This window comes from Pongo pygmaeus, chromosome 12, assembly GCF_028885625.2.
Source record: "Pongo pygmaeus isolate AG05252 chromosome 12, NHGRI_mPonPyg2-v2.0_pri, whole genome shotgun sequence".
In the NCBI taxonomy this organism is placed as follows: Eukaryota; Metazoa; Chordata; class Mammalia; order Primates; family Hominidae; genus Pongo; species Pongo pygmaeus.
In genome coordinates this window covers 105,479,776-105,488,064 of record NC_072385.2, presented here as the reverse complement: position 1 = coordinate 105,488,064, position 8,289 = coordinate 105,479,776, and the positions used below count along the sequence as shown (strand labels likewise).

General features: G+C 41.8%; 1 pseudogene; it reads right to left on the bottom strand.

Moving 5' to 3' along the window:
- Positions 1–298: 298 nt before the first annotated feature.
- LOC129030722 (small nuclear ribonucleoprotein G-like) lies at positions 299–516 on the bottom strand (annotated as a pseudogene).
- Positions 517–8,289: the final 7,773 nt, after the last annotated feature.

Here is an 8,289-nt window from a genome sequence, read left to right as displayed (position 1 = left end):
CATTGTTGAACTACAGGGTAAGAGTTATGGCGTCCAGAGTGTGTGGCATTTTATAGCTACTTGGTGTCAGTTAGTCTTAGAGCCCACATAGCAAGGGGCTGTAAGACATAATTATTTAGCTCAAGATGGTGGAGAGGATGAGATGTGGCATGCTGTCACTTTTCTTATATTTTTAACTATTATAAAAGTTTATTTAACAAAAGTCTAATATGAAAATGTTCATGACCTAATTCTTACATCATAGTGAAACGGGCCCTTTGGAGAGGGGACATGAACGTCTCTGTTGAACAGGCACTATTTACACTTGTTCCAAGGCTTCTAACGTGATGATACTATTTCCTCATCTTACCAGCATTGCAATATTGTTCTGTTGCTCACTAGTTACCATCTCCACACATTCGTCTATCACAAGATTCACAAAGAGATAAATCCTCACAGCATTCCTTGGACATGTCTGCCACTGTTTAATTTCAATGATAACTTCTTGTCCATAATTTTTTTCAGCTCGTGAGGGTGAGCTTTTCCACCTGTTCTGCAGTCTTACAGATGCCTTGAAATGGAATGTGATGTCGTTACTTTTCACTGCCTCTCTGGGCCTGATAACTAAAGAGCATGCAGATAAAAAGGTTCTCTTCTTTCTCATATATTTTACTACAATAAAAAAAAGTTTTTAGGCCGGGGCAGTGTGCCTCATGCCTGTAATCCTAGCATTTTGGGATGCTGAGGTGGGTGGATCACCTGAGGTCAGGAGTCGAGACCAGCCTGGCCAACATGGTGAAACCCCATCTCTACTAAAAATACAAAAATTAGCTAGGCATGGTGGCGCATAACTGTAATTTCCGGTACTTGGGAGGCTGAGGCAGGAGAATCATTGAACCCGGGGGGCGGAGGTTGCAGTGAGCAGAGATTGCTCCACTGCACTCCAGCCTGGGTGAAAGAGTGAGACTCTGTCTCAAAAATAAAAAAAAAAATTAAAAAAAATAAATTAGCCAGGTGTGGTGGAGTATGCTTGTGGTCCCAGCTACTTGGGGGTTGAGGCATGAGGATTGCTTAAACCTGGGAGGTCAAGGCTGCAGGGACCTCCACCTGCCTATATTTTATGCCTTGTAAACTAAGATCATGCCACTGTACTCCAGTCTGGGTCACAAAGTGAGACCCTGTCTCAAAAAAAAAAAAAAAAAAAAAAAAGACTGAAGCAGGATTACGAAGTGCAGAGAGCCTATGCCATCATTTTACCACTGTTCACGCGATCCTCTCTACAACAGTCTGACTCCTTCACAGATAGAGATCTCACTACCTGGAGAGCTTTGAATCTCAAGTGGGAAAACCTGCGCTGGCACCTGGGCGCTAAGCCTCAGCTTCCTCACACCTCAGATGGGAGAAGTAGCACTTGCGCAGTCCTACATCACAGAGCCGCCATGAGGATCAATGAGGTAATATGAGGGAAAATACTATTAAATCCTAAAGTGCTCTGAACAGATAAGGGATTATTAGCATTATTATAATTGCCCACGTAGGTCATCGGCTCCATTAGGGGATCGTTTTGATTGTTGGGAAGTTCTGGCAGAGTTGTGAAGTAGCAAAGGTTGTTCTTACTATTACCTCACCTCTTACTATATATATCTTGGTATGTCTCTCTTCTTTTAGCAACTTCATGCTCCATCCCAACCCTTGTTATCCTGAGCAGTGCCTGTATCTTAGCCTCCTGCTTAGATCTTATGCCTTGGGGACTAAGATGCTACCTCCTCCAGAAAGCCTTCCTAGATACTCCCTCCCTCTCCCCTCACCTGAGCCAGATGAAGTCTTGGGACCTGTGTAACGCAATGAGTATGTAATGAGATCATAAAGACATAGGTTTGAGTTCTGCTGCCATTGTTTACTATTCACGTGACCTTGGTAAAACACAACCTTCTTGGGCCTCAACATCTCCCTGTAAAGTAATGGCAATAAACTACCTAACAGAATGATAATGAAGATTAAATAATATAACATAATCAACAGGGCTAGAATGTGGAGGATGCTTAATAAATAATGGTTTCTTTCCTTTGAACTCTCATAGCCCGTTATCTGAACTTTCAGTCTTGCATTATAGATAATAGTTTCATTCATTCATTCGTTCAACAATTGTTTAATTGAATATGAAGGCAGTAAGTGTTAAGAAGAAAAACAGAGCAAGATAGGAAATGTGTGCTCTATTGCTATTTTATTTTGAGTGGCTAGGAAACATTTCATTGATGAGGCATCATTTGAGCAGAGGACTGAGGGAGTGAGCCCTGTAGTTACCAGAGAAGATACCAGGACAAATGTAAAGTCCCTGAGGCAGGTACATGGTGTCTTTGAGGAACAGCAAGGAAGCCAATGTGGCCAGATCACAGCAAGAGAGGGAGGAAGTGTATAAAGAGGGGAAGATCAGAGAAGTATCTGGGTGCACATCACCCGGGGCCTTTGTAGACTGTGGTAAGTACTCGTTTCTTTTCCTTGATGAGATAGAAGGCCAGTGGAGAGTGTTGAGCAAGGAGTGAAAAACTGGCATAGGTGTTAAAAGGTTTCCTTGGCTGCTATGTGGAAAAATCACCTGTATAGTACCAGGAGTAGAAATAGGAGATCAGGGCTGAGTGTGGCAGCTCACACCTGTAATCCCAGCACTTTGGGAGGGCGAGTCAGGAGACCAGACTGGGCAACATACTGAGACCCCACCTCTACAAAATAAAATAAATAGGAGATCAATGAGTAGGCTATTGCAGCAATCCAGGCGTATTCAAAACTCTTCTAGAAATAAGAAAAAAAAAAAAAACAAAAAACAGTGGCTTGGACCAGGAAGACAAAGACAGGCAGAAAAAATGGTCAGATTCTGAGTACATTTTAATTTGAAGATAGAAACAAGAATCTTTGCTGGGGTATGAGAGAAAGAATGAATGCCATGGTTTTTGCCTGGGAACCATTAAGCCGGTGTTTCCATCACGAAGACAGGTAAGTCTATGGGAGAAAGCAGGTTTAGGTGGGGCAGAGTGGGAATCAGGATTTTTGTATTGACCTAGCTTTTTACTGTTTCCCACGCTCTTCCTTTGTTTCTAATGATCCACATTTGTCTTCTGTATTGTTTCCTTTCAGCCTGAGAACTTTCTTTAGCATTTCTTGTAGTGAAGATGCTAATGGTGAATTCTTTTAGTTTTCTTTTTTTGGGGGGAAATATCTTTGTTTTACCTTCATTTTTGAAGGATATTTCATAAATCTGGGGTTGAAAAACTGGCTTCTGCCCTCTATGGTTTCTGATGAGAAGTCACCAGTGATTTGATTTTTTTTCCACCCCGTGTGTAACATATCTTTTTTCTTGGGCTGTGTCAAGATTTCCTCTTTATCTTTGATTTTTAGCAGTTGGGCTACGATGTGCCTAAGGGAGATTTTCTTTGTATTTATCCTACTTGAGGTATACTGGGTTTCTTGAGTCTGTAAATGTATGTCTTTTACCAAATAAGGGGAAATTTTAGCCACTGTTTCTTCAAATATTTTCTGTTCTTTTATCCTGTAGTCTTTCTTTTTTCCTTCTGGGGTTTCATTTCACATGTTAAACATTTTGATTCTGTTTTTACAGGCTTTTGAGGCTCTGTGTTTTTGTTGTTGTTGTTTGTTTTCAATCTTTGTTCTCTTTGTTGTGATTGGATACTTTTTGTACTGATCTAATTTCAAGGTTGTTGACTCCGTTATTATCTGAACACTGTTGTTAAGACAAACTGGCGAATCTTTTATTTCAAACATTATCTTTTCCAGTTCTAGAATTTCTATTTAGTTTTCCTCTAAATCAAGTTTATTTCTCTGCTGAGGTTTCCTATCTTTTTATTTGTTGTGCATGTATCATCCTCACCTTGCAAAGCATAGTTATAATAGCTACTTGAGAATTATGATTTTGTTAATTCCAATATCTAGGTCATCTCAGGGTCAGTCTCTGTTGATTATCTTGTCTCTTAAAAATGGATCACATTTTCCATGTTCTTCATATACGAAATAATTTGGATATTCTGAACATTACGATTGTTAAGCTGTGGAGACTCTAGATTCTGTTATTTCCCCTAACTGCTGATTTTTTTTTTTTTTAAATAGATTCTTACTTTGTCACTCAGGCTGGAGTGTAGTGGCACAATCATAGCTCACTGCAGTCTCAAACTTCTGGGCTTAAGTGATCTTCCCACCTCAAGCCTCCCAAGTAGCCACCATGCCTGGCTACTTTTTAAAAATTTTTATTTAAATTTTATTTTTTGTAGAGAGGTGTCTCGCTGTGTTGCCTAGTCTGGTCTCACACTCCTGGCTTCAAGTGCTCCTCTGGCTCCAGCCTCCCAAAGCACTGGGATTAAAGGATTGAGCCACTACGTCTGGCCAAATGCTGATTTTGAAATTTTGTTTTGTTTTAAGCAAGCTATTAACTTGGTTGGATCAAGCTGTAAACTATCTCTTGAGCACCAGTTTAAATCTCAGTTTAGTTTGTGCATTCTTATCTGGGCTGCTTGAGCCTGCCTCATGCATGCATGGACTAGGAATTGGCCAGAGATTTGGACAGTTTATACACAGAATTTGTGGTTCTTCTTCTCTGCGTCTCTCTATTTATGGATTCTCCCTCTCACTTTCCAATGGCTGTGGTTGCCTCGAACTCTATCCTTTGATTCTTTAGGCCAGAAGGACTGCAGACTTTCTATCATCATTTTATCTGCCCTGTGTGACTCTGCCATGGCCTGCCTTTTGGATAAAAGCCATAAAAACCGTGAAACTCATCCCATATGCATTTTCATTTTCCAAGTAGTAACTCCTCTCCAGAAACTGCCTGCTTTTGTTCACACTCCAGGGCCTTCAGGTCGTTGTTTTTCCTATTTTGTTCAGAGTTTATGGTAGTTACCTGTAGGGGTTTATACAGTAGGAGCTCACTATGCTACCCTGGAAACAGAACTGCCAGAAGTTTTGTTTTGGACACATTACGTTTCAGATGGTCACAAGATATGCAAGTGAAGATGTGCACTAGCCAGTTGGATATATGCACCCGGAGCTCTGGAGATAAATCATTTAACATTTGACAGGGTATAGAAGGTATGAAGAGTCATGCGTGTGGGTAAAATCACCTAGGCCGTGAAGAGAAACAGGTCCAGAACCCAGATCAGTGCACTCCAGTATTTACACATCAGCATAATGAGGAAGAAGTAAGAATGCAGATGAGAAAGAGTGGGCAATGTCGAAAGAGGAAAACCACAAGAGCGTTGTCTTGAAGTCAAAATGAAGAAAGTATTTCAAAAAAAGACAGAGCGACCAACTGTATCAAATGCTGCTAATGGCTTAAGTAAGATAAAGATGAAAAGTTCACTACTGGGTTTAGCAACATGAAGAAGGTCCTTAGTGAACTGACAATTGTTTTGTTCCAGTGGAAGACTCAGAACTCACTGAAATGAAGAATTGAGTCCATGAGTTTGGAGAAAGCTTTCAAGAAATTTTAACAGCCAAGAGAACAGAAAAATAGGATTGAAGCTGGAGGGGGCTATGAGGTCAAGAGAAGTTGTGTTTTGATTTTTGACATTGGGAAAAATTATGCCAGAGGGTGTAATTGAGAGGGGATCATTGATGTGTCAGGAAAGTGAGAATTGGACTGGGTGTGGAGGCTCACACCTGTGATCCCAGCACTTTGGGAGGCCAAGGTGGGAGGATCATTTGAGCTCAGGAGTTCAAGACCAGCTTGGGCAGCACAGAGAGACCCCATCTCTAATTTAAAGGAAAAAAAGAAAGTGAGAGTACAAAATCCTGTGCTCCAATGGAGAGCCAGCCTTAGAGAGAATTGTAGGCAGCTCATTCATAACAACTGTCAAAAGCCACACCATCATTTTTTTTGTCAGTTCCTTCAGTCTGCAGATGATACTAAAGAAACCTATTCAATAAGTTAAGCAATTCAGGAATATGGAGACAGGGAATACAGACTATGCCACTAATTCATTGCCATATCCCAGGCGATCTTATGGGAGAGGCACTAAGGGGCTGAGATGGAGGGATGGAGGGAACAGGACTGGCCATGGGGTGGACTCCAAAGACATGATGCATGCAGAAGTTCCTGGCTTCCTCCTGGGGTAGGGTGAGGAGTGTGGCCAATATGCAAGTGTCAGGATGGTGGTGGTCACGGTGGGGAGGTATGTCTGCGAATGGCGGGACACACAGACCTCATTTGAGAAGATGGATAGCAGCTTCCCGAGGAAAGTCTGGAATCTGCCTGTTCACTCTGCTGTGGCCTCCTCGACTCAGGGATGACGCCCATCAGAGCTTGGTCCCAGGCCTGATTGTCACCTTGCTCCCATCAGGATTGCACTTGGTTGTCATCTTGCTCCACCCCTGGACAGATAAAATTAATCTGAGACAGGATTTGGCTCACAGAGCAGGGTTGCCCCCACTCTGTCTCTGACCTAGTGGCTTTCAAACTCTTTTTCACCAATTTTACATCATAATTTGGTGCACACACATATATGATATATAGACTTCCATAGTATTGAAAAAAAACTTTAATGAAACAATTGGTCATTTAATCACTTGTGATGAGCTCTTGTATTTTCCATTTTTTTAATGCTAGTTACAACCAACGAAACTGATTTCATGACTTCTAACCTGTAGTTGGGAAAATACCACTGTAACCACATAGATGACTTTGCTCTGGTCTGTCTCATTCTTTCAGGGTGATGAGCAGCATAAAGATTCCAAGAAGCCTCAAACTGAGTTGATTATCTCGGTGTATCTATCTATTCCCATAGATTAGCAAATGTGAACTTTAGAGCACATTTATGTAAATGTACTGTTGGTTTCCCTTGACCTGACCTCAAACCTGACTTACTTTTCTGCACACTGAGAGCTACAGTGCTGAGCTCACCACTTCATTCCTTTGTTCTCTCCTTATCTCATCCACTGCACCTCACATTCCATCTTTCCCCACTCAGTCCCCCTGGAAGCCCTTGAAGTTAAACTATTTGAATCATAGAATATCACAGGTGAAAGAGACCTAAGAAGTGTTTGATACAGTTATCCCTTTGGTGTATTTCAGTGATCTCCAGTCTCTGCTTGCATTTCTCCAGTGACAGAGGGCTCACTACTTAGCAAGGTAGTTTCTTTCCTTTCTTCTTTCTTTCTCTTTCTTTTTCTTTCTTTTCTTTTTTCTTTCTTTCTTTCTTTCTTTCTTTCTTTTCTTTCTTTCTTTCTTCCTTTTCCTTCCTTCCTTCCTTCCCTCTCTCCCTCCCTTCCTCTCTCTCTCTCTCTCTCTTTCTTTCTTTCCTTTTGGGCAGATACAGGGCCTTGCTTTGTTGCCCAGGCTGATCTGGAACTCCTAGACTCCAGCAATTCTCCTGTCTCTGCCTGCCAAAGTGCTGGGGTGGCAGGCATGACCCATGGCACCCAGCCTCATATTTTCAAAATATGCCAGAAAGCTGCATTTTAAAATATAAAATCATCCCATTAAAAAATGTCAACTAATTCAAAATCTTTTTTAAATTTTTCATGAGCTGACAGCCCAGGCTCACTGAAGACACCGTGACACTCGCATCTCCCTTCAGAGCCCAGTTCTGCGCCCGTAGTGCTGGGAGACTGAGTCTGGGCGGAGCCTGGTAACTTACTCACCCAGCTTTTACCCAGGTCTCTCCAGACAGTTCTCAAGTCACTGCTGTAGCCAGGGCCAAATTCAAGAAAACAACTACATTATCTGAAGAGCCAGAGGGAGCTGGCCTGAGTCTCGCACTAGTGGGTTTTTGTTTGTTTGTTTGTTTTTGGCAAGTGGAGAAAGCAAATGAACCTGGAATACTGTGTCAAAGAAGGCTTTGGATGGAATCCGATCCCCTACCCCGGCCAGGGTACTTACCTACTTGCTTCAGTCTTTCCTTAGCCTCTAGCTTCCCGAGTAACTTCCAACTTTCCTTCTCAATGACTCTGTTTGCTTATCTATTTGCAAAGTAGTGAACATAAAAATCTTTTTGTGTACTTTCAGATACAAAACATACAATGACAGGGTAAAAATGTAGTTGCTTATCACAAAATTTTAAAAGTATCATAAAAGAATTATAGACTTTTGGAGCAAGAATGGGCCTTTCAACCAGCTAGCTGGCCAAATGAGGTAAACAAATGCAGGGAGTAATTTGCCTAACATTTTGATGCTGGGCCAGGTGTGGTGGCTCACACCTATAATCCCAGCACTTTCAGAGGCCAAGGCGAGTGGATCGCTTGAGCTGAGGAGTTCGAGACCAGCCTGGGCAACGTGGTGAAACCCTGCCTCTACAAAAAAATTAACCA